The following is a 25708-nucleotide window of genomic DNA, read 5'->3' as shown; positions in this document are numbered from 1 at the left end:
CCTGAAGTACAATCCTGGGTGCCCTTTGGCAGAAACCATCTGCATGGTTTACAGGTTTGATATAGAACAGGAGTTCCGTGATCTGAAGCTGAAGAACGGTGAAGCCAAATGCATATTTTCCAGTCTTAGATGTTGTTGGGAATATGATCCACCTTTAAGAAAGTAATACGGACCAGCTATTAATACTTCTGTGTAGGAGGTTTCTGTTCTTACAGCACTGCTGTATGCTATCACTCCAACCAGGTTATTAACCAGTTAAGAGCAGGAACTGTGACCCACCTACCTCTGCACTGTATCTGAAACAGTGCCTCCCATTAAAGCACAGATGGCTGTGGCCCAGTGAACTGAGTAGATACTCAAATGCTGGTTGAAATGAGAGAGAAAAAAATTAGAGAACCATCTCCTCTCCATTGCAAGTTCCTGAACCCTTTGTTTATCTGTGTGATTATTCTCCCGCGTGGAATTATTTGGAGGATACAAGAAAGACAGTCTTGTCAGTTGGCCCCAGAAAAAGAAGGGCAGAGGTTAATGAGGGAACATGGAGAGTCAAAATTTGGGGCTGAAGAGGCATCCCCAGGCTGTTGAGGCGGATGGGGAACCGACTGAGTAGGGGGGTGTCTCCATCAGTGTGGGGGCTGCCGCGGGAGGTCGTGTCTAGTTCCATGCAAAGTCCTAGGAGTGAGCTTCTCTCCACTGACTTCCAGACTGTTTCAGTGAACAGAAAGGAGTCTTTTGTTCTTTGCCAAACTGAGCATTCCAGTGCCTGCTGTGGTGAGGTCAGATCTGTGAGTGATGGAGAGGTTCATTTAGGGAAAAGGCATCTTTGTTGGAAATGGAATAGGTCAAGGGTGAAAAGGTGAGGCGAGGCAGATGGTGTTTTGTAGATTGTCACTTCCCATTATCTAAAACATCACTGGTGAATAGCAAATGCTTAATACTAAGCTGTTGAGGGAAGGCCTGGTGAATCTTTAGGGCATTATTTGCTGTGTGCCTGCTCAGTCCCTCAGTCGTGTTCGACCTTTTGCGACCTCATGGACTATAACCCGCCAGACTCCTCTGTGCATGGAATTTCCCAGGCAAGAATACTGGAGTGCATTGCCATTTCCTTCTCCAGAGGATCTTCCCAACCCAGGGATAACCTGTGTCACCTGACTCTCTATGTGTCACTAAAAGAGTGTTAAACTTTTTCTATACTGTCTTGAATTCTTCACTAGAGAGGGACTGTTTTCTTTCCAGAGTGAAGCTTAGCACCAGAAAAAGACTCTGTTTTATTGAAAATATACTGAAGGCAGCTTCCATAGTTGGCATTTTCTTTGTACATCTAAGTGAGTTTCAGAGTGTTTTCTGAAGGTGCTGGTTAAGATGACTCTCACAGGATAACCAGAAGGCCAGCACTGCTCATGTCCAGGCTAGACAAAGATAGCAACAATGTGCTTCTAGACTGCCTCCTAGGCTAAAATACTCATTGGCACCGTAAACGCTTGTCCATATTTAAAAATTACTGTAGCCTGTAATTTCACACGCTAAATTTGGCTGTGTTGGTATTGGCATCAGTTTAAGTCAGTCTCTTTTTCCCAATGCATTGCTCACTCACACGTTTGTAACCCCAGATGGTGACACAGGAAATATTTCCAACCTGGAAACATAATAAAGAGCAGTCCTCCTTCAGAAAGACAGCTGGAAACCTGCTTTAGCAGTTTCTTAGCAATCTTTGGGTTTACCTTCAATTTTTTGCGGGGAGGGGGGTTTGAATTTGGTTGTACTAGGTCTTTGTTGCTGTACACGTGCTTTCTCTTGTTGCAATGAACAGGGGCTACTTTGTGGTGGTACAGTGGCTTCTCTCTTTGCAGAGCATGGGTTCTAGGCACTCGGGCTTCAGTAGATATGGCTTGAGGGCTTAGTTGCTCTGCAGTATGTGGAATCTTCTCATACCAGGGATTGAACCTGTGTCCCGCCTGCCATTGGCAGGCAAGTTCTTACCTACTGCACCACTGGGGTTTACCCTTTGAGTCATTTGAACTTAAATAAAGAAAATTAAATAAATTTGCTCTAGAGTAGAGATCTGAGCACATGATGGAAAAATTGGAGATAGGCCATTGAGAAGCATTTATTTTTAAGCCCCAATGGCTCAAGAGGTAAAGAAGCCACCTGTAATGCAGGAGGTTCAGGAGACGTGAGTTCAGTTGCTGGGTCTGAAAGATGTCCTGGAGAAGGAAATGGCAGCGCATTCCAGTATTCTTGCCTGGAAATTCCATGGACAGAGGAGCCTGGCGGGCTACAGTCCACGGGGTGGCAAAGAGTCGGACACGACTGAGCACGCTCACGTGAACCAGCGCACACTGTTTGCTACTCCCCGCTGTGGTTCTATCAGGTGCTGTCTCAGGCCTGGGAGCGGAGAGTATGGCTTAGGCAGCCACCCACCCTTGAGAGGGCTCACAAAATTAATTTATTCCTCTCCAAGGGAATTAAGCTTATGAGAAGATCTGACATTTGGGAATATTTTTATTCCTTTTTTACCAGTCTCTATGCAATACCCTTTATATCCTGTCTAGTCTCTATATTATAAGTGCAAGTGGTGGTGGTGGTTTAGTGTCTGACTTTTGCGACCCATGGACTGTAGCCCCCCAGGCTCCTCTGTCCTTGAGATTCTGCAGGCAAGAATACTGGAGTGGGTTGCCATTCCCTTCTCCAATATAGTCCAAAACACGTATTCTGCTTGCTGGTTGGGACAGCCCTGTCAGAAAAATTCTGGAGATGTGGAAATTCTAGCTTTGAGGGAATGAATACACTGTGCGAAAGCCCCCAGAAGGAGTCAAGGGTAGCCCCAGGTCACGTTAACTCCAGCAAATGTTCTTTGGTCTAAACCAAGTTGACCCCTGCTGCTACACACTCCGCACTTTTGTTGATGCTGAAGAAATCCATCAAGCCATGCTCTGGTGAGGGGAAGAGCTGAAAGAGCAGGATTTTAGAGTTATCTGAAGCCCAGTCCATCCCTGCTCTGGGTTTCTGCTTCTTCCTTGAGTTGTTGGATACCTTCTTGTCTGGGCCACAGTGTTCATGTAGGGCTTGCTTAGAAAAAGACCAATCTTGGTTTCTTGAGACCCTGTTAAACTATCAATCATTTTTCATTGATGCAAACATATTTTAGCCTGGTGTCAAGAGAAGGTATTTATTTTATTCTGAGAAGAAAACCTTGAAAAGAAACCCTTATATTTAATTTTTCTTTAAATCTTTAAAAAGGAATGAGATAATTTTCAGTAATTATATCTCCTAGAGCTGTTGCATTCTTTTTAAGAACTCCAAGTTTGATATTATCTCAATTTACTGTATTTCTCTAATGCACATGGGTAGCCATAAGCTTGATAAATTGAGGGTTTTGACAGACTAATAAAATGGTAAGAATCACTGTCAGAAGATTCTTACCAAGAGAGTACAGTGACCCTTGAACTACAGGTACTTGAACTGCATGGGTTCATATATACAAGGATTTTTTTCCCATAAATAAATATGAATTTCTTTTTCACATTAATCATTTTGTTTTTAATGTCCAGTGTTAGTAATGGGTAATCTACAGTGTTTTGTATCATATAAGACAATAATGTAGGTCCTGGGACTTCCCTGGTGGTGCAGTGGTTAAGACTCTGTCCTTCCAATACAGAAGGTGCAGGTTCAATCCTTGGTTTGGAGAATTAATCCCACTTGCCTCATGGCACAGTCAAAAACCAAATAAATGAAAATAATGATGTAGGTACTGATATAAGATGATTCATCTAATAAATAGACAACAGACACTTATGGTATTGATAATAAAGTAAATGTATTTTCCTTACAGTTTTCTTAACAGCATGTTCTTTTCTCAAGCTTATTACTTTATTGTAAGTATATAGTGTATAGTATAGTACATACAAAATATGTGTTAATCAACCATTTATGTGATTGATAAAGCTTCTGGTCACCAGTAGACTATTAGTAATGTTTCAGAGGAGTCAAAAGATATGCTTGGATTTTCAACTCTGCGAGGAGTCAGCGCTTCAACTTCTGCGTTGTTCAAGAATCAGCCGTTTTCTCCTGTATCTGTTACTCTGTAGGTATCTCTAAAGCCTTCGTCTCTATTCTTTGGGTGCAAAGTCGAGACGGGTGCTTCATTTATAACTCAGTAATACTGGAGTGCCTTGCCCTTGAGGACGTGACATGCCATGTTTACTATTAGATGCTCCTTAACACTGCACTGTTTTATTTAAGCATTTTGAAAAGTGTGGCTCCACTGTTCACTTTGTTTCATTGAAAGTTGAAAGGAAACCCTCTCCCTCACACACAATTGTAAGATATGGTTGGGTGTGTGTCTTATCGCTGAGTAGAGTGGATTCAGTGCATAAGTTTCTAGCTGCGATATGCTCTAGAATGTGGAATTCCCCAATGACTGGAAGGATGTGGAGTGTTCTTTGGAGCACCGCCTCACGTATTTAATGTATAGCTTGTTTTGTCTGGGGACTGCGCCTCAGAACTCTGCCATCTGCAGTGGGTGGCAACCGAAACCCAGTCTGAAAGAATTCATCTGTTAATTTTCTTTCTTTCTTTGACTTGATGACACCATTGTGGTTACTTCTCCTCCCTCTCCAATCAATAACATCTCATTTTCCATTATTACATCTTAAGTATATTGCTGTGGTTGCAAGCTGTTACATTTTCATTTTGGAAATATGATAGCTGGGAAAAAAATCTGTCTGGGAAAAAATAGTAGGAATTCAAATTCTCCAGACAGGGTGGTCTTTCCGATGAATTAGTGCTTCAATAGGAGAGCAACTCCACCTGCCTGCATTTCTCAGTTTAGCTCATCTGGCTGTGTCACCCTTTTGTGGATGGAGATGCTATAACATGGGCCTGAAGCCTCCTGCCCTCATAGGATTGATGTAATTCTCAGAGTCCTGGGTCCTGACTCTGTTCTTCCCTATTGCTTCTTTAAAGCTTGCATTTGAAAGATTATCAGGGGATTTTACAAGGCGTCTTAATTCCTATTTGGCCATCAGTAAAACCCATCCAGGATTTTCTGTGTTGTTCTCTGCCTAACTTTGGAGTGGCTGGACTCATACAATGACTGGACTTTTAGTCATAACTTGTTCTTTGGGCAAATGGATGAAATCTGGTGGGTCATTTCCTGTGTTTCTCTGTGTTGGTGTTTTTAATGTCTTGGTTGATCTCTGAGGGACACCGTTTTGGGTGAGGAGGGAGAGAGTGTTCTTGCTTTTTAGCCATGCATTTTATTTTTATTCTTTTAGGTATACATATTGATGCATTGTAATAAATTTATGAAGTTATACAGCCATCCCTGCAATGCAATTAGAGCTCCCTGTGTAGCAGCTCCCCGCTAACTATATATTTTGCACATGGTAGTGTGTATAGGCGGAGAAGGCGATGGCACCCCACTCCAGTACTCTTGCCTGGAGAATCCCATGGGCGGAGGAGCCTGGTGGGCTGCAGTCCATGGGGTCATAACTGAGCGACTTCACTTTCATTTTCACTTTCATGCATTGGAGAAGGAAATGTCAACCCACTCCAGTGTTCTTGCCTGGAGAATCCCAGGGACGGGGGAGCCTGGTGGGCTGCCGTTTCTGGGGTCGCACAGAGTCGGACATGACTGAAGCGACTTAGCAGCAGCAGCAGCAGCAGCAGTGTGTATAAGGGGCTTCCCTGTTGGCTCAGTAGTGAGGAATCCACCTGCCATGCAGGGACCAGGATTCCATCCCTGGGTCAGGAGGATCCCATGGAGAAGGCAATGGCAACCTACTCTTGATATTTTTGCTTGGGAAATCCCACAGACAGAGGAGCCAGATGGGTTCCAGTCCACGGGGTCACGAAAGAGTAGGATACAACTTAGGGACTAGACAACAACAAGTCTATATATGTCAATACTACTCTCTCTAGCCATCCCACCCTCTCCTTAGGAAAAAGAAAAAGAAAAGCTCCTGTTTGAAAAGTTGTATGGGAGCCTTTTTTGAGGAGCAATGGAAATGTTTAGGGAATGTGGTCTAAGTTGGAGGGAAAGTATGGTTTTCTTGGCTTGGTGGGATTGTGCAAATTTGGGACTAGATGATGGATGAGGCTTGCCTGGCAATACCCATGGGTAAGCCCACCACGGGAAACACTTTCTCCATAATATTTTGGGTTTGGGTGTTGGTGGGAGACTTGAGGAGTGGGTACTGAGCGTTCCTGCCCTGCAGTATTCCCACTGGCCTTCATCTTGGGGCCAGGATTAGGTGAACACTGTGGGGAAGGGGAAAAATTCAGCCCTTGACCACTTAATGCTTCCTTTCAGAGAGTGCTGTCTCTGTGAAGTTTGAGTTAAAATGCAAATCAGGGCTTATTTCCTTTTATAAAGTAAGTCACTATTATTCTTTCACAACAAAGAAAAACCCTTGGATGGAGGTGGTGCCCCAAAGGAATGAATGGATTTCTGTGGGAAGAATAGGGCCAATCTTTTTGACATTCTTTCTTCCCTTTTCTCTCTCTCTCTCTCTCTTACTCCCTTCAAGTCTATTGATTTTGCCCTCATAATGATTTCATGTGGGTTTCCACCTCAGGACACTCCCAGAGCTTTCTTGTTGTAGAACCAAAAACCATTCTCCTCACCCTTCCGGCTCTTCTACATTGCTCCCATTGAAACCCTGTGTGGCCTTAGGCGTTTACCTGTCTCTCAGGGCCCCTGGTGTCTCTAAAATGAGCGTAATCATTGTAAGACATCTTGGGTTCTTGTGGGTTTTCGATGAGTTAATATACGTAATGCACTTGAAAACAGACCAGGCATACAGCAAGTGCTTTACTAGTGCTGGCTGCTCTGGTTGCTATGGCTACTGTTCATTTCTTTCGTTGTTATTATTTAGTTGCCAAGTTATGTCCAACTCTTTGCAACCCTACGGACTATTCTGGAGTGGGTCACCATCTCCTTCTCTGTGCGCTCTTCCCGACCCAGGGATTGAACCTGGGTCTCTCACATTATGGGCAGATTCTTTACCACTGAGCCACTAGGGAAGCCCATTCATTTCCTTGCCCGGGACCAAAACTCTCAGATGCCTGCTGTCTTGCCCCCAACGCCCTTGTCCTGTCTTTTCCCTGTCTCCTCTCTGGGTGCCAATCTGCCCCAGCAACCGGCCTCATGGGGGCGGCTCCTTCCTCCTCATCAGGGCTTCTTCCCGCTCATCCTCCTTCCTCTGTTGTGGCGATTAGCCCTCCAGCCCACCTCTTCACCTTCTGAATTTAAACAGGTCGCCCTTTTCTGCTTTTCTTCTCCTTCTGTTGCCTCCTACTCCTTTTGCCCATTCCCCCGTCTCTTTCTTCTGCTTTTTTTCTTTCACTTCTACCTCCCTGCACATCCACCCTATGTTTTATTACTAAAACAGTTTAGACGGTAGCAGAAAGGTTACACTTTTATCATAGTCTTGGTGGTCTAGTACACAGGAAGGGTGTGTGACCAGAATGGCTGAAAATTTCTATTAGCGAGAAGAGCGGGCTGGGAGGACCCTAAAGGTACCTCATCCTGACGGGTGTGAAAAATAGAGGGTGATAAAGTGCAGGAAAACTCTGTTGCTTAACATAATTCAGTGGTGGAAGGGCAATAGCTACAGCGAAAGGCTAAACAGAGATGCTTCGAATAGAAACCAGTTTACTATGAACTTGCTAAATTTAAATAGCGTATATAGTTAATGCGATGGAGATGTTTTAACAGCACATATTTAACTGTTCTTGTGAAATCCAACATATCATTTTGAAATACACTCTTTCCCTTTTGTGGCATTTAATTCATTTTACTCCAAATTCCCTGGCAGTCTTACTAATAATGAAAGTGAATTAAGCAAGGCCTCAGCATTCTGATAGATTGGCTCAATATCTGGTTCACAGCTTTTGTCGTCAACTGGTTTTGGGTGGTAAAAGCCCTGCATGTTAAAAAACAATTTTTAAAACCTCATTGAAAATAGTTTATGGGGCTTCCCTGGTGGCTCAGACCATAAAGAGTGCCTGCAATGTGGGAGACCTGGGTTCAATCCCTGGGTCGGGAAGATCCTCTGTAGAAGGAAACGGCAGCCCATTCCAGTATTCTTCTCTGGAGATTCCCATGGACGGAGGAGCCTCGTGGGCTACAGTCCATGGGGTCACACTGAGTTGGATATGAGTGAGCAACTAACACTCTCACCTTATTTTCAGTATTTGATGAGTCACTGAAGTTTGCATTTGCATAATATCGAGTTGAAAAAAAATATATATATAGAAAAACAGTTACAGGAGCATTTTCCTTTAACATGTTGGGTAATAATTGCAGGTCTTATAGCTTGCCTTCAAGCAGGTTGGAGGCCTTCCTAGGAAGGGTAGGTATTTCTCTGTGAAGCCAGGAAGTGGTCTCTTGGGTCCAAGAACTGATGCTTAGAAATCAGCTTGTTGGCTTCACCAGGTATTAGAAGAGAATTCAGAATAAGCACATGCCTTCCCCCTTCTCCAACTGTCACCTTCCTTTATGCCTACAATGCCCATTGATGTTGAGTTGGCGAGAGTGGATAAATAATTTATATTGTAGTATCAGTGTCGTCAGAAATCCGTAAAGTTTTCTTGAAGGGTTTGGATGTAAAATCTTTCTGAATTAAGCCCTAAATTATTAATCATGTGATACTAGGGTGTATTTCTTGCCTGTGGTGGGTGTGCGGCTCTATTTTGAAACTGAATGATATGTGACTCTCTTTACCAGTCGCTCCTCTTTTTGGAGCTAATGCAGACAGCATGGAGGAAATGGAAAGTTCTAAGCATTTTTACAACCACTCCTAGATGTCATTTACGGCCCTGATAAATTCAGTAGACAAAACAGAAGTCGTTAGTCTCTTGCACCTTCGATTTCTAATTTGTGAAATCAACAGATTCATTGAAGATTCTTTCTGGCATTAGACTGTGTAATTCTTTCTTTTAGAATTTGTGTGGAATTTATAACATTGATGGGAACTAAAGTTTAAGCCACTGAAACAAGACAGAAATCAGGTTATCAGACACAGGGTTGTTTTTTCAGCCTGTGCTCTGCCAAGCCAGCCAAGCTTTGTTATAATCACAGTGTGGCAAGATCTGATGTCCCATTATTATTTTTTCACTTGAGAATGCTTTAGCTGTACAGATCTATCATAGCAGTTGTTACACCGTGAGTTTCCCCATATCCATCAGAAGAAGAAAATCCATCATGCTTTTGACTACTTTTCCTCTCCAAGAAAGTGATCTTTAAGGGAATGACATGTAATATAGACTTGACTCTTCTTAAGGCGTTAGAGAAAGTGCACGTGAAATAAAAGCAATACATGATGCAGGCGTTTATTTACATTTAAAATGTTGAATAGCAAAGCATTTTATCAAAAACTTTGGAACCAAATACACATTCCAGACTTACATAAAGTGAAAGAGTAAAAGGAAGTAGAAATATGGTTGCTATGTGTAATATCTGGTTGTGGTTCAGTGACTCTCTGTAGCTCAACTCCACTAACAGAAAAAAGGGAGATTTTTGAGCAGTTAAGAAATGTAGATGTAAGGGTTGATGCATTTAGAAATTTTTTTTTTAGTTCATCTCATAATATCAATTTAAGTTATAATGATTACCAGGCAACTGAGAGGAACAAAAGCAGTCTTACCCTTCCTATTCCTAGTTTTATTTTACACTCTGTTTTACAGATAAAGGTATAAATTATGTTTTGCTGTTGCATCTTCTTAGAGGATTCCTTTTTAAAATGTTCTGTAGCAGTGTATATAGCATGGAAATTACTGGTCCTTGAAATTGAAAATAATTGGCCAATAAAACCAAATGGGCACTGAGTCTTTTTATTGGTGTAAATTACTTTATGCATTTCTTAATTCCTTCTATTTATTGGTTTACTTTCAAGAATTGAAATCTGTATGGGGAACCATCAGTTACCTTAAGATTTGAAAAATCTGCAGGAATCGTTTTGGAATATGTATGCATATTGAATCATCAGATTGTATTACATTTACAGTGTTACATGTCAATTATATCTCAGTAAACCTGGGAAAAAAAAAACAAATAAAATTTTGCCGTGAAATTATACATTAGGTAATTGGGATTTACTCAATAAACACTTACCCACATAGTTATTTCTGATTTTATTGGTGTTTCCTATTTTTTTGATTAGATCTATGTATTCTTCCATCACAAAAATCTCTTAACTCTTGGATTCCTTTATTTATTCTGATGCTTTCAGTTTTTAATTTACTTTTTGATGCAATCTTTAAATCTCTTCCTCTTGCTTTTCTGTTATACGTATTTCAGTGGCTCCCCGTGTGATATAAGGTGACATCAAATTCCTAGGTCACCCCAAAACCTACTGTTCCCTGCAGTGGGAACAGAAGACACTTTGCCGCCTCTGTGGTTTTCTGTCTCTTTCCTTCTCCTGCAGGAGGATGTAAGAACTCATGGACTTCCCTGTCTCTCTGGCTCTTTCCTGTACATCTCCCTTCACCTGCTTCGACTCTCAGTCCCACTGCTGCTTGTGGGCTCATGATTTATAGCCATCATCTCAGCGCTGGGTTCAAAAAGGGCATGCCCCTCCTTTCTCACTCTAGACCAACCTTGCACATAGACCCCGCCCATAGTTCCTCAAAGATGTCTACATTGAGGCTGTAACATGTAATATGACTTGATCAAAGTTTAGGTTAATAGAGAATTCTAACACAGAAAATAACTTACACTTAACTGTAAGGTATGATTATTATGGGGATTCATATATCTACTTTGCATTTTAATGAGCCCAGTTCATGATGTCTGGCAATCCATTTACCGAATGCTATTTCTCTTTTTTTTTTTTTGCCTGGGACTCATTCATTCTTCCAAGCAATGCGTGGATGTTCACCCCAGTCCAGGTTTAGAATTAGGTGTAGGAGTGAGATAAAGTCCCTTGCAGTGGGGTTGCAGCTTTGAGAACTGAGGGCCGCTACTTTTGTATCTTGTGTGGCTCTCTTTGTAAGAGGTGGATTCTGGGGCTTTGAAGACAACCTGCTGGAGGTTTCTAATACTATTCTTAGGTGTGGGAAAAGGAAACCCGAGAGATGTGAATTTGGGTCACTGACCTACCAGGTTGTCCATTTTCTCAGGATAATGTAGTTTCTTGCTCAGGTATTATCAGTGAAGGTTAGTGGAGCCCTCTCCCTTCCATCCCTCACATTATAACTCAGGAGGGAGATTGCAAAACAGTGTTTCTGAATCTTGCCACAATCAGTGCAAGGGAGGAAAATGTCTCCAGATTATGATCATGCTTGCTTCCTGTCTTTGTTCCCCATGAAAAGATTTCTCCCTCTATTGGTGTGTTTTCATTTTATAGAAGGTGGGAGTGAAGAGTCTCTCGGACTTTACCATTCTATTATTTCACCTGAAATTCTGGAAAATTTTTTTTTTTACAAAAAATGATTTTATTTTACAAAATTGCACCTTGGGATCATTGAGACATTAAGGGGGAGTGTTAACCAGTTTAAAAATAATGTCTTTCCTACTCACAGAGTTTGAAGTTTTACATAAAGGAAATATAAAATTACAAAGGCCCCAATAGAGTTTAAAATAAAAGGATCTTTCAGTTTAATCTGAACTTTTAAGTGTCGCAGTGAATTGTTGTACTGTAAAGTATCTGATAGTCCTCTTTAGTATTGATGAAATGTCCCATTTTGAACTGGATTGAAATGATTATTTATCAGCATCTTAGTTTAAAACACAGAGTATATAAGGATAAGTTGTTTCGGGATAAATCATTTTGCAATTTCACTAATTTTGTAATCTCCACTAAATGACACTGTTTCTCCTCACCTGATTTCTTCAAATTAGTACCACTGTAATCCAAGTTCCAAAAAAGGAGACAGCTTGCAGAGTTTTTAGTCCTAAGTGGCAGTTCTGCCCAAGGTTCCTGTGGCTAGTGAGGTTTCCAGTGGCTTCCGAGATAGCAGAGGTGGAGAGACCATGGCAGAGCCTCTCACTGAAGCCAGAAGCTGAGTCTGTGTTGCCTTCAAGTTTTGCCAGTTGGGCCTGTGCTGTATATCTTGACTCCTGCTGATGCAGGAGACGTAAGAGAGTCGGGTTTGATCCCTGTGTCAGGAAGATCCCCTGGAGGAGGGCATGGACACCCACTCCAATATTCTTGTCTGGAGAATCCCATGGACAGAGGCTCCTGGCAGGCTACAGTCCATAGAGTCGCACAGAGTTGGACACGACTAAAGCGACTCAGCACGCACGTATCCTTACTGTGTGTGCTTTTGTTTTTTTAATTAACTTTTTGTTCAAGAAGCATTTTCCCATTCTTGTAGGTATCATGAGTATTATTCTGTATTTTCTCCTATCGATTTTAGAGTTTTGCTCTTTGCATTTAAACCTTTGATCTGCCTGTCTTTAGACTACCTCTCATGCTGCACACTCAATTGCTCGGTAATGCCTGACTTCTTGCGCCTCCATGGACTGTAGCCCGCCAGGCTCCTCTGTCTATGGGATTTTCCAGGCAAGAATTCTGGAGTGGGTTGCCATTGCCTTCTCCAGGGGATCTTTCCAACCCAGGGATCAAACCTGTGTCTCCTGGGTCTCCTACATTGCAGGTGAATTCTTTCTTGGTGAGCCACCTGGTAGGAATATGATTTTATTTCTTCAGTAAAATGAGTCAGTTATCCCTACCCCATCTTCTGAATACTCCATCTTTTCCCATTTGACTTATAGAGCTATTTTTAATAATATGTTGCATTTTCTTATATGCAATTGACTCTTGAACAACACAGGTTTGAACTGCACAGTTCCACTTATATATGCATATATATATGCAATAAATATATGCATATTTATTTTCAATAAATATGTACTACATTACTTATGATCCTTGGTTGCTTGTATCCACTAGAAGTGGAGCTATGGACACGAAGAGCCAACTGTAAAGTTATACACAGATTACATTCTATGTATAGTTATCCCCAGTGACTGAGTAGTAAAGAATGCCCCTGCAATGCAAGGGACTCCGGTTCAATTCACGGATTGGGAAGATCTCCTGAATTCTTGCCTGGAAAATCCCATGGACAGAGGAGCCTGGTGGGCTACAGACCATAGGGTTGCAAAGAGTTGGACATGACTGAGCATGCACACATTTAGTCTGTGTATAATCTATTATACACAGATTTTTGACTGCCTGTGGGTTGGCACCCCGAACCTCCAATTTTCAAGGGTTGACCGTCTATGGGTCTGTCCCTAAGCTCTCTAATTTGTTTACTTAGTTCACTTTCCTGTTTTGCCACAGTACCACACTGAACTAATTTATGGTTGTGGCTTTTTGATTGGTCCCTCCATCAACATATTGCAGGTTTCTTTTTCCTAGTATCTGAGTTCTTGGTGTCCGGCTTCAATCATTTAGATTCTTCTTTGCTATCTCTCTAGCATTCTTGCAGCTTTAGCTCTGTCCTATTATTTATTTTTCTTCCCAGATGTACGATGTCGTGCAAAGGTGATGGTGTCTCAGCCTGCTATAAAAATATACCATAGACCAGGAGGCTTAAATAACAGAAATTTATTTCTCATAGTTCTAGAGACTGGGAAGTCCATGATCAAGGTGACAGCCAGTTAGGTGCCTGCTTCCTGATTCATAGACTTGCTACATCTTCACATGGTAGAAGGGGCTAGGGAGTTCTCTGGTTTCTCTTTTATAAGAGCTCCACTTCTGTGGATACAGCCACTCATGAGAGCTCTACCCTCATGACCTAATCACCTCCCAAAGGCCCCACTTCCAAATACCATTTCATTAAGGAGTAGATTTCTTTCTTTTTTGGCCAGCCACATGACATGTGGGGTTTTAGTTCCCCAAACAGGGATTGAACCTGAGCCCCGTGCCTTGGAGGCACAGATTTCTAACCACTGGACTGCCAGGAAAGTCCTGGGATTAGGTTTCAAGTTATGAATTTTGAGGGAATACAGACATTCAGCCAAAATGGATAGGTTAAGATACTGTGTTATTATACTTCCCCTGACATAGCTTACAGTAGAGCAAAGAGTCTTGGAGAGCCAAAAAGGGAACTTTTATATTATCCAGTCCTACCCAGTCGTCCCATAAATTCGGAAACTGAGGCTCAGCAAGTTTTGGTGGTTTCCACAAGGTAGCCCAGCTGGTAGTAGCAGCACTGAGACTCCTGGGGATTCCTTTCACTGGAAGTGAAACCTGGCCACGTCTCCTCCCTTCGTCTGCCTGTAGTTATTTCTGTGTCTGGACTTGTTACCATTCATGGCTTCATAGAGCTCATCACTGAGCACTGAGAACAGTAATATCCACCCTGTTTATCATGAACCATAATGTGGATTCCTGTTCTCCTTCTTTTGTGTTTTCTTTAATACACTGTTGCCACAAATGCTGGGAGTCTGCTGAACATTTTCAAATGTAAACTATTGAATAATTTCAAGTATTTGTATTCATCTGTATTCATAAGTACAAAAGCCAGTTTTGTCCCTTGAAGTGTGCAAAACATAAGAGCTTGAGGGCCTGCCAACTAATGCATGGGTACCTTTATTTTGAAATGTGTTTTGTGTGCAATTAACCAAAAAAAGTCCTTTCTGAAAGTTTGGCTGAGGTCCTAGAATTTGTACGTGACTTTACAATGTACTCTTACTGTATAGCATATTTAGTGTCTTTAGCCCCTGTTCTTGGCTTCTTCAGCTGACCAAGTTAAAGATTTATGGAAGAGGATTTCTCTTCTGCTAGCAAGGGATTATATCATGGTAAATATATACCATATACACACATATATATGGAAGTATAGTTGATTTACAACATTAGTTTCAGATATTCAACATAGTGATTCAATAATTTTATAAATTATACTCCATTTAAAGTTACTTAAAAATATTGGCTATATTCCTTGTGCTGTCCAATATATCTTCATAGCTTATTTGTTTTATACTTAGTAGTTTGTATCTATTGATCTCCTACCCCTATCTTTCCCCCCTCCCGTTCTTGTCCCCACTGATAGGCACTAGTTAGTTTTCTGTATCTGTGAGCAGACTTCTGTTTTGTTACATTCTTTTTTTTTTTTTTTAAGATTCTACATATAAGTGATAATATACAGTATTTATCATTCTCTGTGTGATTTATTTCACTAAACAATAATAACTTTCAGGTCCATCCATGTTATTGCAAATGAAAAGTTTTTGTTCTTTTTTATGGCTGAATAGGATTCCATTGTGTGTGTGTGTGTGTATATATAATTTTACATCTTTATCCATTAATCTGTTGGCAGACACTTAGGTTTTTTCTGTATCTTAGGTATTATAAATAATGCTTCTGTGAACATTGGGGTACATGTATATTTTTGAATTAGTATTTTTGTTTTCTTCAGACATGTACACAGGAGTCGAATTGCTGGGTCATATGGTAGTTCAGTTTTTCGTTTTTAGGACTCTCCATCCTGTTCTCTATAGTGGCTGCACAAATTTACATTCTTACTAACAGTGTACAAAGGTTCCCGTTTCTCTACATCCTCACCCACGTTTATTTGCAGACTTTTTGGGAAGATGGCCCTTTGGACAAGTGTGAAGTAATATGTCACTGTGGTTTTGATTTGTATTGATCTAATAGTGGTATTGAGCATCTTTACATGTGCCTGTTGGCTCTCTGCTGTATCTTCTTCGGAAAAATGTCTCATTAGGTTTTCTGCTCATTTTCTTAACTGGGTTTTTTTGATACTGAGTTGTTTTAGCTGTTTAAATGTTTTGGAAATTAACTCCTTATTGGTCATATCATTTGCAAACATTTTCTCTGATTCAGTTACTGCTCTTTTTGTTTTGTTGGTGGTTTAAGTTAATTTTTCTAATTGTGGTAAAATACACATAGCATAAACTTTACCATCATGGCTGTTTTAAAGTATGCAGTTCAGTGGCATCAAGTACCTTTACATCAGTGTGTAACCATCACCACCATCCGTCTCCAGATGTCTTTTCATCTTGCTACACTGAAACTCTGGTCCTAGTAAAATGTATTGTATATGCAAATACATTCATAAAGCTGAAATAGTAAAATTCTTATGATTGAAGGTACAATAGTGACATATGACTAATTAGATTTGTATTCTCCATTTCATCAACATTTCAGCATCTTCAATTAACATTTATATGGTGTTTTTGTTATAAATATTCTCACTTAATATTCAAAAACTCAAGTGAGATAGACATTAATAGTCCCACTTTATAAATGAAGAAGTTGAAGTGGTTATAGAGAAGTAATGAAGGAGTGAGAATTTCTGCTTAGACCATTGCTCTTAAATCCCTTCTGTTCCACTATACTGCACTTCAAAAGATTAGCATTTTCTTTTCTTTTTCACTTCCTTCTTTCCCTCCCTCCCTCTGCCCCCCTTCCCTTCCTTCTTTCCCTCCTTCCCTGTCTCTTTATTTGGTGATGATGGGGTAGATGTCCAGGAGGAGGATATCTGGAGTTTTGTTTTAAATTATGGGTCTTGCTCTAACAGCAAACATTCTTGTTCATAACCTTGGGCGTTCTCATCAGATCAAGGATTATTGTGCTTTGCCTAAACAGTGAGTAGATGCAGCAGATGTCTATTCAAATATTACTTTAAAAAATGCCTGGAATTGTATTTAAATGGCTTCCATTATTCACTAATTAAATTGCAGATTGTTTCTCCTGGGGATTGTGCACTAGGCTGTTTCTTCAATTTGTTTGTGTTGGAAGATGACAAAATAAATCTATTGCATTGCAGATTAGTGAAAAATCCTGCTGAATGGGCTAAAAAGTCCACATTCATCCTACAACATCCTTATTTTAAAAAAGCAATATATTTTCTTTTTTCCTGGCGATAGGGACAAAGAGTGGGCTTTTGTTAGTTTTTATTTGTGTATTTTGATTCTGGTGCTTAAAAATACATGGAGGGATCTGTGATACAATGGAGGCCCATGTGTTTTATTGAATGTGTCAGCTTCCTTCATCTGCATGGATTTTACACAGAGCTCTCCGATGGAATTCAGATATTTTAAAACCATGTGTGTGTTTCTTACACAGGTGCCACAATTTAAATCTTAAACCAGTCTTGTCAAGAGGTTAAAAGTAGCAACCAGTTTGCCCTTAGATTTCATCTAGGGTCCTTATCAGTTGCTATTGCCTAGATCAGGAGTGATTATAGAACACCCTTCCTTGTACTCTCTTCATTTGTGCTGAGAGAGGGAGGCAAAACCAGAGTTAGGAGAAGGAATCAGCCAGAAGACTGCAGCCAGTGTTCCTGCAGACCAGAGGCCTGTCACAATATGCCCTTGATGTTTTTTGCACAAGAATGCTTGCTTGTTCTTAACATTTAGATTATTTCCATACCCCTAATTAAAAAATAAAACAAAAACATGGCAATTTCATACTAATGTTCACTCTTACACACAGATTATTAAGACTTTGCTCTCAGAATAAATAAATATCTGACACTTGTGAGCACTGGCTCTGGGGCAGCAGTGTCTCTGCTAAGCCTCGTATATGTTATTATATTTAATCCTTACCGCCTGGTGAGGAAGGCGGTATTCTCCTGACTTTGCAGCTAGGGAAGTGAGGTTCGGAGGCTGGCTCAAATGTCACACTGGTAATAAATGGCAGATCTGGGGTTGTGTCCATTTTGTGATATCAGTGCTCAGTTGTTTTTCTTTTTTTTAAACACAGCATTCATTTTTGTCAGCATTGTTGCTGATATTAATGTTCTTTGGGCTTCCTTGGTGGCTCGGAGATAAAGAGTCTGCCTACCAATTCAGGAGACGCAGGTTCAATCCCTGGGTTGGGAAGATCCTCTGGAGGAGGGCATGGCAACCCACTCCATCCTGGAAAATCTCCTGGATAGAGGCGCCTGGTGGGCTACAGTCCATGCGGTCACAGAGTTGGAAACAAACAACAATGTTCTTCAGACTTAGGAACTGATGGGCGTTCAAGACAATCCCAGACAAAATGTTAAGGATTTGGTTCTGTTTCACTGTGTGCTAAGCTGGAGTGGGGAGCTGTAGAGCTACCAAAATATTGGATGGGAAACTGAATGCATTTTCAAACCAAGTGCCTCTGAGTAGTGACCCTGGACAGTTGGTGAGAAAGAGTGTGTCACCAACATAAATCATTGGGAAGGAGTGTTGGATGAGTTTGAAGCAAGCCAGCGATTCCCACATGGAGCTGTTAAGAAGGGACCAGGGAGTGTGAAGAAATGAAGGTTGCTGGATGTCCAGGATAAAATAAGGGATGGATCTTAGCACTACAGATGGAAGCGGCAGCAGTTAAGTGACAGAGAACCAGAAGAGAGACATCTCCATCTGGATTCATTCAGAAAAGGATGTCAGACGACTAAAACAGTGGCAGCATACAAATCTCCTTTGCTTATGTCAGATCAAAATGCGGGACAGGTTCAAAATGGGTCCTTCGCATACGCATTCCTGTTCTGAGTTACTCTATGCCTTGTAAGTGACATTGTAAGGTCAAGAGCTATTTTAGCCTTGTATATTAAATTTATTTTTAAGAAAGCAAGTACTTCTTTTCATAGAACCTCTGACCACCTTCTTGTTAATGTTTGAATAAAATGTGAGTCGTTTGTTCTTACTGTTGTTTCCCAGTGTTTTAGGAGATGAGCCGGCAGACACAATTGTTCTCTAGCTGTGATGTAGTGTTGGAGAAATGCTGAGGAAGTTCAGTAACCTTTCATAGGGTGGTGATGAAATTCAGGACTGGAGGAAGATTTACGGGTCAGTAGGAATAGAGTGTTGCTGTTTATTTATGAATGTCAAGTCACAATGACCTACTTTTCCTTTTTGCTTATGGTTTTTGTGATTCAAGTTCTTCAGGCATAAATAATTTGGGGGCTTTTGCTCTTTTTCTTTGCTGCCTCTTCTAGGATTTTTGTGTTCTGGCACTCACTTGCTAATGTGGATATTTTAATCATATTTCATATGAAAAGGCTTGGGAAAAGATGTTGATACTTTTCATTAGACTAATGGAAATGGTGTTGTATTTATATACAAGAAATATTTTCTTTACTGAAACTAGCAGAATATCATGTTTTTAGGAGGTGTGTGTGTGTGTCTCAGGCCCCTATGAGAATTTTTTAAAAGCAGTGGAAACTAGCCCCAAGAAAAAAACCATATATTCACATGCACATAAGATTTTCTCATACAATTTCAAATGGTGAATTCAGCCCTGAACTCTTGGCTATGGATCCTTTGTTCTGAAATATCAAAAGTCATTTTGAATACACTTGATTTTGGGCACTGGCTATTTCTGTGGTCCCTGGGAAAAGGTGGACTTTTGCAGTTGTATAAGACAGTAGGAGATTTCAAGTGAATGTACTCTAAGCCATAGTTACAGAGTGTGATAGAGAAAGAACGTGACTTTGAGAGAGTGTATCCTGGAGATGTTGGATGGTGAGAAACGAGACTAGAGAAATATTAGAAATTATAATTAATAACTTAGTTTTCCCTTTTTTAAAAAAAAATTGGAACATATACTCAAGCTGAGGGTTTCCAATAATAAATTTTATCAAGACAAAAGTCAGTATTTACAGTCACATTAGACTCTGAGAATGCAGGATGGAGATCCTGGAAGGCAGGAACCATGGCCCCGTGATAAATGTTCAGGGAGCTCCTATATGTGACTGAATAGCTCTGGGAGTAGAAAAGGCTAGTCTGCATTGGGCGTCTTTTGGGAGGTGATGAGTTTTGGGTCAGAGTTTCATCTGGAAGCATATTGGATTTAACGCTTTTCTCTCAAGGCGTCGGGGTGATAAACCACTTAGTATGGGAGAAAAACCTAGAAGAGGTCTCCCTGTCCTCCTTTTTCTCATGCGAGATGCATCTTTACTCTCCAGCTCCCGAATTGCTCTGGTGAGAATGTGCTCAGCAAATAGTGCAAATATTCACCTAAAAGCAGTCAAAATCTTAGGCCACATTTACTATCCTGGGTTTCCCTGAGGTAAAGAATTCGCCTGCAGTGCAGGAGACCCGGGTTTGATCCCTGGGTATGGAAGATCCCCTGGAGAAAGGAATGGCTACTCACTCCAGTATTCTTGCCTGCAGAATTCCATGGACGGAGGAGCCTGGCGGGCTACAGTCCATGGGGATGCAAAGAGTTGGACATGACTTAGTGACTAACACACACCGTCCTACCAGTGAGACGCAATTAAAGCCCATAAAACCAAAATCTTGTCTTCATTTTCCTGTAATGATCAGTTACAGTAGTCTCCTATTTATACCACTTACATAATATCTATAAGTAATGCCTTATGGTTGCCTTGGTTCATTTACCAGACTGAGAACCTCTCAAATTAAGGGATCTTTTCAAATACCACTTGGTAGTCCTTTCACTAATAAAGCAAGCCAAGCATATTGCTGGTGTTTAGCAAATAGTTGCTGAGCAAATATTAAGAAGGCCAGTTAGTGTCACTTAAAATCTCTAAACATTCCTTTTTGAATTGTCTCCAACTGCTGATCAAGTTCGAACAGCAATTCAAGGTTGTGTTGTCAGAGGCGAAGCTGTTTGCTTGCCATTATGACAGTTAGTCTTGTAAGTTACCCACGTCTGCATAGCAAGTCAGTTGTAGTCCTTGCACGCCCTTTCTGTTGCTCTTGATGCTGTGTAGAACCACGATGGATGGACTTGCTATCAGATTCTGATAAGTTTGTTGTTTGGCCTCAGCTGTGGGCAGGGACAAAGCAGGTTCATTCATTAAATTACCATTCATTGACTACCATGTGGTAGGTATTATTTATCCACCAAGGATCTTAATACGAGTAAGATGAGGCATCTGCTTATACTCAGTTCTCAACTTGGTAGGGGAAACAGACACATGAGTAGTAATTGCCATATCTACCGTGTTAAGCGGCTTGAGAGAGTAAAGAAAGAAAGGACCAAGGTGGGGACTGACTGATTCTGCTTGAGGGTGGGAAGACTGTGCCAGGCACAGGACAAGGCGAGGGATGAGACTGGAATGGTGACATTCCAAAGCAAAGCAAGAGCCAGAGCAAAGCACAGAGGAAGAGCTGGAGATCTTGAGCAATATGCCTGGAGCGGAGGATGGGAGAGCCAAGCATGGCTGGGATGAGATGGAAAGGTGGTGTATAGGCACTTCAGAAGCCTCTTTAAACCCATTCCGCTTTCCACGCCTAGTAGTTTGGATTTTCTCTTGCAGGTACCAGTGCTTTTGAGTGGGGGAAAGCCAGTTCTGACCACCAGTTTTTTAAGGGTGAACATCTACACTCAGATCTCAGTTCTTTCCTGGGGAGAGAGACTGCAATTGGCCAGAGGAACTATTTCATCACAACTCCCAATAAATTACCAGGGGAACTTAAACACAATTCAGTGTAGGGCAGTTGCTCTTGAATGTAAAGTTTATTTGTTTGCTTAGAATGAAGAGAAATAAGGATGAACTTTGTTTCTCATTTTAGCATTTTGACTTGAGGATCTGTGTAAGACTAATAGTGTAAATCAGCACTGTCCTTTTGAAACTGGCTTTGTATGGAGCTGACATCAAAGAGTGGTGGCTGGTGGTATAAATAAAATAGGGGCAGCAGAGAGCGATCAAATACTGAATCTAGGTCATCTGGTACTTGGTGGGATAAGGAAACTACTTTAGATCCAGCACTTGTATAACCTGTATAACTAGATTTCTCCCCCTAGTCAGAGTCTAAGTAATTTTAATTAAAAAAAGTCACTTTGTCATATGCCTAGTAGCATTGTTGTCCTGTTCATTCCTTTATCCAATAGCAAATATTTATTGAACACCTACCAGGTGCTACTCTTAAAGGTTAAATTTTAAGAGGGAAGAAGTGATGGCACAGTGAGGAAGTTACAGGCATTTGTAGGAGTATGTGCAAAGCCCAGGCTTCTCTAGTGGCTCCGTGGTAAAGAATCTGCCTGCCAACCCAGGAGACTCAGGTTCGATCCCTGAATTGGGAAGATCCCCTGGAGAAGGAAATGGCGACCCATTCCAGTATTCTTGCCTGGGAAATCCCACGGATAAGAGGAACCTGGTGGACTGTAATCCACAGGATCGCAAAGAGTCGAATACAACTTGGTGACTAAACATAAGTACGTGCCAAAAGCCCAGGCTGAGTGTGTGTGTGTGTGTGTGTGTGTGTGTTTGGAAAAATGAAAAATGCTTAGCCAGGCTATACTGTGGAGTGTGATGGAAAGCAGAGAAATTGGGCTGAAACCTTGCTCAGAGCCCAGTCACAATTTGAACTATTATGTTCAGTTGTCTGGAATTTGTCCTCATGGCGATAGGAGAGCTGCTTCCTAGGAAGATGAGTTTAGCTGGTGTAAAAGAATGGATGGATTAAGGCAAAGTGGAAGACAGACCAGTTGGGAGGTTTCTACAGCAGTCTGACAGGGAGATAGCAGTAGCCCTAAGTTGGGAGAGAGACTGAAGGAATGCCGAAACCTGAGTGGAGTCCAGAGGTATTTAGGAAGGTGGATTTTAAATGAGACTTGGTGACTGACCGGAGGTGGGAGTCTTGGGCAGCTAGAAAGAAGGGGATGCTCTTTCTTGATCTAGGAAACATAATACTTATTATCTACTGGGGTGGACGTTCTTTTCAGTATAATTCAAAGAGTGTTAAACTGATCTAGGAAACCTTTACATTCGCTGATAGCTCAGTCAATGCCCGGATGCAGGGGAGAGGAGAGGAATAAATTCAGAAGCGTGAACACACTCCCATTTTGATTTTTCTCTCTGTGCATTTGAATTTCAAGGCCAGGAGCATATGCCTCATGAGTTCGTGGGAGATTGTGATCCTGTAATGTTTTTCATTTTTCACAGAACTAGAGTGATGTAAACTTCCTCGGAGAAGGTGATTTTGCAGCTTCTGAATTAAAAGCTCTTCCAAGTCCACCTTTGGCTGAAAATCAATGGTGTCTGGTGTTTGTCAGAAGCCCCCCAACACTCATGTCCAGCTCACCAGTACTCGTATTTTATGCCTATCACTTTGAGCCAAATAATTTCTAGTGGTCCCCAACTGCTAGGATCTCAAGCTCTTATTCTCTTGAACCTCTTCTTTTAAAAAAAAATTTAAAAAAAGAATCTTTTCTAGAAAAGCACATTTGATGCTGAATAAGTAGGGTTTTCTCCTGAACATGTCATCCAGATCATTAAATGGAAAATATGGTCTGTGATGCTACAGAGCTTATCTTTTAAAATACATTTTAAATGTATTTAAAAAAATTGTCTGGGTTCTGTTAAAAGAATGTATAGCCAGAATGTTAATTTGATTATCTTCCTTGATTTTCCCAGGCTTTCATAGGCCAACACTTTGTTTGAACAGCTGTACTCCTGTAAATCTCAGTAACAAATGAATCAAGAATAATTTTGTGGGACAAGTCAGATGAAAGGGACTTCCTAAGAAAGACAGGTCATTAAGAGAAGGAAGAAGGAAAGATTAGCAAAAATATGAGACATTAAACATTTTTTAAAAATAAAGCAGTTTGCTCTCATAATTCTTTTCTGATAATGTTAAAATATACTGTCCTTAATAGAGAAAAATGCTTTATTTTCCTTTAGGTTTTAATATTGGATGGAAAGAGAATTTAGAACTAAGGTCAGCAGGAAAAGAGAAATGCTGAAAACTGAAAAGCATAAAAAATAGGATAGAGCAGTGTAGTCAATTTTCTATTATCTATAATTTTCTGTCATCTATATGTGTGTTATCCATAAGCTGGGGTTGAGGGGATGGAAGAGGAGCGGGTGAAACTGTGAAATCTGTCTGCCTCCAATCACAAAAAGATCAAATAAACATGTGAAAAGGCATTTGCAAGAACTGGAGGAGAAAAAGACTTTTGGCTCTTAACATCTTACCTAGCAGATAGATCTGAAAGCCAAAAATAAAGCTAAAGTAAATTCAGGGAAGCATTGATTCACCCAACAGAATAAACAATTTAGTGGATTTGCTAATCTAATTAATCAACTCTTGCTTTTCCTTTCCAAGGTAGGTTCGCAGGCAGAGAAATACATTAAATCAGCATTCCCCTCCCTCTCTTACTAAAAATAAGCTTGCTTTCCCTGGGTGATTCTGTTATTTAAATTCCCAAGGCTGTCTTCACCCCCCCACTCTGCCTCCCCGCAGTCCACTGGCAGGAAGCAATTGTAAGGAGACAAAATCTGTGCTCTGCAGATTACTGAGTTTGGGTTTTCTGCATATTATACCTTAGCTCTCCTACTTACACTATGAGTAAAATAAATATTAACAGGTTATTTTTAAAAATAAATGGTCTATGAGTGATGTTGATTTGGAGATAGAGGAGCCAGAGGCTCATAGATCTTTTGTGAAGCTTAAAATTGTATTGATGGTAGAAAATGGTGTTTTTTTTTTTTTTTTTTTTGCGGGGGGGTGGAATCCTGGAAAATTAAAGATATGGGGTTGCAAAGAGTCGGACACGACTGAGCGACTGAACCAAACTGAAAGTTTGAAGACAATTTTAATTGTGAAAATCTAGACACTGAAAAAGAAAAATATCGTATATTAAGGCATATACATGGAATCTAGAAAAATGGTACAGATGAACCTATTTTCAGAGCAGGAATAGAGATGAAACCGTAGAGAACCAACACGTGGACACAGGAGTGGAAAAGGAGAGTGGGGCAAATTGAAAGATTAGGATTGACGCGTATACACTTCCGTATGTAAAACAGATAGCTAGTGGGAAGCTGCTGTCTAGTACCGGGAGCTCAGCTCGGTGCTCGGTGATGACCTAGATGAGTGGGATGGAGGGAGGTCTAAGAGGGAGGGGATATATGTATATGTATAGCTGATTCACTTCATTGTACAGAAGAAACTAACGCAACATTGTAATGCAATTATACTCCAATAAAAAAACTATTTCCATTCAGTAGTCTGCAGACTTGGTACTTAATATTGCCCCTTCTTAACCTTAAACCTCTACAATAAGATTTGGTTTAGACTGAAGCGACATAGCAGCAGCAGCAGCAGCAGCATATATCTGTGTATAATCATTTGATGTACACATACATTCACCTAAACACAATATACAAAGAACCCTGAATAAACGGGAAACAAATTAATCAAAAGATTGCAAAGTGGTGAATGACACCTTTTACGCAAGTCAGAGAAAATATAATACAGGGATATCCTCGGTAACAAGTCAATTATGAGTCAAGACCATATCACTAGGTTTTTATTGTTCAAAGGCATGATACCCGGATACGGAAATAGGAGGACAGCAGATTAGAAATGAGAAAGAAAACAATGTTTGCATTAGAGTTCTGCTCACACTTGCATTTCTTTGCCTTCATCATGATTTGGGCATCCTTCCAAGAAAGACTTAAGTACTTCCAGCTGACTTCATTTTTTTTTTTTATTGGAGGATAATTGCTTTACAATATTGTGCTGGTTTCTGCCACACATCAACATGAATCAGCCACAGGTATACATATGTCTCCTCCTTCTTGAACCTCCCTGCCATCTCCCACCCCATCCCACCTCTCTATGTTGTCACAGAGCACTGGGTTGAGCACCCTGTGTCACACAGCAAGTCTCACTGGCTCTCTGTTTTACTTATGGTAATGCATATGTTTCCATGCCCCTCTTTCACTTCGTCCCACCCTCTCCTTCCCACACTGTGTCCACAAATCTGTTCTCTGTGTCTGCGTCTCCACTGCTGCCCTGCAAATAGGTTCATCAGTACCATCTTTCTAGAATCCATAC

The sequence above is a fragment of the Ovis aries genome, chromosome 20 (genome assembly GCF_016772045.2).
Source record: "Ovis aries strain OAR_USU_Benz2616 breed Rambouillet chromosome 20, ARS-UI_Ramb_v3.0, whole genome shotgun sequence".
Taxonomy (NCBI): domain Eukaryota; kingdom Metazoa; phylum Chordata; class Mammalia; order Artiodactyla; family Bovidae; genus Ovis; species Ovis aries.
This window is presented reverse-complemented; position numbering follows the sequence as displayed.